The sequence below is a fragment of the Capricornis sumatraensis genome, chromosome 10, assembly GCF_032405125.1.
Source record: "Capricornis sumatraensis isolate serow.1 chromosome 10, serow.2, whole genome shotgun sequence".
Classification (NCBI taxonomy): domain Eukaryota; kingdom Metazoa; phylum Chordata; class Mammalia; order Artiodactyla; family Bovidae; genus Capricornis; species Capricornis sumatraensis.
The window spans coordinates 3552910-3558542 of NC_091078.1; positions in this window are offsets into that span (position 1 = coordinate 3552910).

Consider the following 5633-nt stretch of genomic DNA (forward strand, 5'->3'; position numbering starts at 1 on the left):
ATGTCTCTGCCGCCCCCATAGCTCAACATCTGAAGAACTTAAAACTGAACATTAAGAGCCCCTTTTGTACCAAATTAGACATACATATATATATATATATAATACAATACATATATTGTGTTTTTGATTACAGTCAAAAGGAGCTGGAATTAGTTCCTGATCAGCAGGAGAGTTCCTTTCCTGGGGAGCACCGCTCCTCTGTATGAGACGCAACTGTACTCATCTACCAGGACAAGGCACCCTGGTATCCTGTGGATGTAGGCATGATGAGTCCCATTCCCACAAGACAGATCTCCATCTGTCTCCAAGGGTTGAGATGCCTGGGGTGTTAGACGAAATATGCTCTTTCAAGAAAGCCCAAAATAGCTGATATATGGAAATAGTCTGCTGTCCATTACTCGCTTGCTGTTACTTAATCTCCTGGATGAGTTACGTAATCTCCCTGTACTTCAATTTCTTTACTGAAAAGATGTGGATAATGGTGTCTCTTCTAAAAAGAGGGCGACAGTAACTGCTGCAACATGCTCAGCACAAGGCCGGTCACTTGTAAAGACTCAGGGGCCAGCTCTTTAAGGTCTTCCCCCCTTCACCAGGGAAGGAGGCAAGGATGAGCTCAGAGACATCAGGAAGTGTGTGGTGAGTGAAAAGATGTTAGAAAAAGTCATGACTGGAACTTTAAGCGCTGGATACCATGACAAAGGGTTGGCATACATGAGAATTCTCTGAAAACTGTTAACCACGTGCAAGTTAACATCAAAGGCCACCACCCATGTAATCTCCCAGATACCATCAGAAAAGGTCCTTCCACCTACTCTGTCCTTCACAAATGTGAGTTCCCTTCCTGTGCCTTAATTTTTTCTCATAAAGTTAATTCCTAGTTTCCAGTTTCCCATCAACTCCTCTGATAACAGACAGACCTCCCAATCTTCCAGGTCCCTTTTGAAGAAGCCTTTGAAGACATGCTCAGGCTTCCTTGCACACTTACATGCCAGAGGACTATCAGTAGACAAGAATTCATTGCGACGATCACACAACATATTTATGAAGATGGACCAATACCCTGGACCAAAGAGTCCAAGACGAGTAGAAGTGGCTACTACCTCAAATGTGCACATACCAGTGCAACCAATAAGGGACCATTAAGAGTCAAGTAAACATGAGATGATGAAAAGAAGTGACTAAAACTCTAAAGAAATAGAGATCCATGAACTCCTTTACAAAGAATTCAGTCCTCTTAAAGCAGTTTAGTGAAATGCAAGAAACATGGGCAGACAACTACATGAAATTCAGGGGAAAGATGCATGAACGAAATGAGAAGCTCAACAAAGAAAACAATCAAAAGAACGACTGAAAACTGAGCTGAAAAATAAAACACTGTATTGAAGAATATAATCAAGTATTTCAGCAACAAACTCAAGCAAGCAGAAGAAAGAATCAGTGAACTAAAAGGTAGATCATTTGAAATTATCCTGCCACAGGAGTGAAAAGAAAAAAAATATTATTAAAAAGAGTGACAATACACTCTGGGACATTATCAGTAGAAACAATAGTGAAATATGGAAGTCCCATATGAGAAGAGAGAGAGAGAAAAGAAAGTCTATTGGAAACAAAATGGTTGAAAACTTACCAAATATGGAATGAGAAATACATCCAGATTCATGAGGCCCAAAGAATCCCAAATAGCTTGAGCCTGCAATGGTTACAGGAAATCACATTGTGAGGAAATAGTCTGTGGTCAAAGACACAAGCAATTTTCAAAGCAACAAGGAAAAAAAAAAAGAGTCACCACATGTAAGACACCATCACAACACTCAAGAGAGACTTCTTAATAGAAACTTTGCAGGCCAGGAGAGAGGGATGATGTATTCAAATATAGAAAGAAAATAAAACTGTCAAGGAAGAATATTGTATCCAGGAAATCTACTCTTCAGAAATGAAAGAGATATTGAAAACATACCAAAGAAATAACAAAACAAAGCTGAAAGTGTTCATCACCAGAAAACTTGCTGTATAAGAAATGCTGCAGGAATTTCATCAGGCACAAATAAATGAATAATAATTAGTATCATGAAAAGGTAGGAAGTTTGTAAAACTCACCAGTAATGGTCGATCCTGTGATATTGTCATAATAGTGCATAATTTGGACTTCCCTGGTGGCTCAGACGGTAAAGCGTCTGTCTACAATGTGGGAGACCTGGGTTCGAGCCCTGGGTTGGGAAGATCCCCTGGAGAAGGAAATGGCAATCCACCCCAGTGCTGTTGCCTGGAAAATCCCATGGACAGAGGAGCCTGGTGGGCTACAGTCTGTGGGGTCGCAAAGAGTCGGACACGACTGAGCGACTTCACTTCCACTTTCAGGGCATAGTTCACTCAGAACACCAGTTAAAAGGTTAAAAAATATATTAAACAACCATAACTACAATAACTTCTTACTGGACACAAAACATAAAGTATGTGAGTTGTCCTCTTGATAACCTAACATGAAGGAGGAAGAAAGAAAGGAAAAACTTAGGTATGCTATCAGCTTAAAATAGGACATTATAAATATCAGATATTTTAGGTATGCTTCATGATAACCACAAAGAAATAACCTCTGGTAGATATACCAAAGATGAAAGAGTGATCTTAGCATGAAAGTGAAAGGGAAGTCACTCAGTCGTGTCGGACTCTTTGTGACCCTGTGGACTGTAGCCTATCAGGCTCCTCCGTTCCTGGGATTCTCCAGGCAAGAATACTGGAGTGGGTTGCCATTCCCTTCTCCAGGAGATCTTCCCAACCCAGGGACTGAACCCGGTCTCCTACACTGTGGGCAGACGCTGTACCATCTGAGCCGCCAGGGAAGTCCGAATTGCAATTGCATGCGTTACTCCATAAATGTGTGCAATTGCTGTTTTCTTGATAGACTGACTTTTTTTTAATCATTATACAATGACCTTTTTCCCTAGAGCATTTTTAGCTTAAAGTCTAAAGTAAGAGTATTTACTTAAAGTAATTGCTACCTTAGCATACTCCCTACTAAAAGTTATAAAATAACAAAAGACAGCGCAATAAGAAGCTAGGAAAAATGGATTTAGAAACCAGTTGGAAAAATTAACAAAATGGCAATGGTAAGTACTTACATATCAATAATTACTTGAAACATAAAGTAAATTCAATTTAAAATACATAAAATAGCTTAATGGACGAAAAAAAAAAAAAAAGTCCAGAAATATGCTGCCCATAAGAGAATTACTCTAGTCTTAAAGACACACAAGGGCTAACAGTGATGGAATGGGAAAAGAGACTCTAGCAAAGGGTAAGCAAAAGACAACGTCAATACCTATACCTTATACTTACAGGGAACGTAGACTTTAAGCTAAAAATGCTCTAGGGAAAAAGGTCATTGTATAATGATTAAAAAGAAAAAAGTCAGTCTATCAGGAAAACAGCAGTTGCACACATTTATGCACCCAGCATCAGAGCATCTAAGTATATAAAGCAGTTATTAGCCGAACACATGGAGAAATAAGGGCTTCCCCAGCGGCTTAGCGGTGAAGTATCCGCCTGCGATGCAGAAGCTCCAGGTTTAGTCCCTGGGCCGGGAAGATCCCCTGGAGGAGGGCCTGGCAATCTACTCCAGTACCCTCACCTGGGGAATCCCATGGACAGAGGAGCCTGTAGGCTACAGTCCATAGGGTCGCAAAGAGTCGGGCACGACAGAAGTGACCCAGCATGCACGCAAAGAGAAATAAATAATACAGTAAAAGTTGGAGATTTTAACATCCACTCTAAACAATGGAAAAATCATCCAGATAGAGAATTGATAAGGAAGCAGCTGATTTGAACAAAACCAGACCTAAAAGCCATGTACATCATATTTCATCCAATAGCAGCAGACTACACAATTTTCTTAAGCACCTATGGGCCATTTTCTAAAGTAGATCATATTTTAGGCTCCAGGTAATTCTTGATAAATTTAAGGAGATCAAAATCATGGCATGTATTTTTTCCAAACACAGTGGTATGAAACTAGAAATGAATATCAGGAGGAAAGCTGAAAAATTCTCAAACACATGAAAATGACATACCACGCACGTCTGTAACCAATGGATCAGAGAAGACTTTTTCAAAACAAAAATAGACAAATATCTTGAAAAAAAAAAGTAAAGACAATATATAAACAAAAATCATGTGGTATGCCTCAAAAACATTTCTAAGGATGACATTTATAGAAGTGAATTATTATTTTAAGGAAAAAGAAACAGTTCAGCCTAAGGAACTAAATAAGCACAAAGTTAGTAGAAGGGAAATGTGGTTTAATACACACCAAACAATACATGTGATGTCACATTAAGAGATTGAAAGAAGAGAGTTGTATGTCCATGTCAGTAGATGCAGAAAATGCATTTAAATGTATTCAACATCCATTACTGATAAAAAGTTTCAACACATGTACAGAAGGACCATACCTCAACAAAAAAGTCCATATATGACAGTTCACCCATTAACGTCAACCTTGATGTTGATCGAACCCAGATCTCCTGTATTGCTGGCAGATTCTTTACCACTGAGCCAGAAAATCTTAGAGACTCCACAAAATAACATTAGATATAATCAACAAATTCAGTAGAGTTGCAGAATAAAAAGATCATAGAAAAATTACTAGTGTTTCTATGAAGTAACAATGAAGGATCTGAAAAAAATAAAGACAGCAATCCCATATACAATAGTATCAATAAAATAATTAAAGATAAATTTAACTGATAGATGAAAGATCTGTATATTAAGAGTATAAGACATCGATAACAGAAACTGCAGAAGGCATAAATAAATGGAAAGATGATTTATGTTCATGGATCAGACTAATCAATATTGGTAAATTGTCCAGACTCCCTAATGCCGTCTATGCCTTCAATGCAATCTCTGTCAAGATTGTTTTAAAGGTGGCATTGCATTCATCCCTGCCTTTCCCTGATCAACTCCACAAGCAAGTTCTTGAAGCTAGCACACCCATCTTGAAGCGTTTCTTCAGTTTGTGAGACGTTTGCTGGACCACACTCCACTGAGTCTTCTGAGTTCTTATCATTAAGAAATATGTGTCCTGAGCGCAGGAGGACCTGAGGAGTGGGCAGCTCTGCTCCTTCCTCACGGGGACATCATTTAGGTTCAACTCAGCTTCTTCCTGTTGCCCTGCCTCCTGCCCTACTTGTAAGAGGCATCACAACTACCTGCCCTGCTCACTAACTTGACAACAAGTGTTTGTGACATGTGTTTTGCATATTTCACCTCCTTCCATCTTCCATATACATGAAGGGTCATCATCCTCCTTCAACGATGAAGAGGGCCCAGATCCTGCCTTACTAAGCATCCTGCAAGGAGGAGGCGCAACTGGGATTGAAACTCAAGTGTGTGTCCCCAAAGCCTGCTTTGGTTGCACTGGCCATGTTACCCTCCCAGAGCCCCCAGTGATGAATAGCAAACCAACCATGTGACCCACGGAGAAGGCAATGGCACCCCACTCCAGTACTCTTGCCTGGAAAATCCCATGGATGGAGGAGCCTGGAAGGCTGCAGTCCATGGGGTGGCTGAGGGTCAGACATGACTGAGCGACTTCACTTTCACTTTTCACTCTCATGCATTGGAGAAGGGAATGG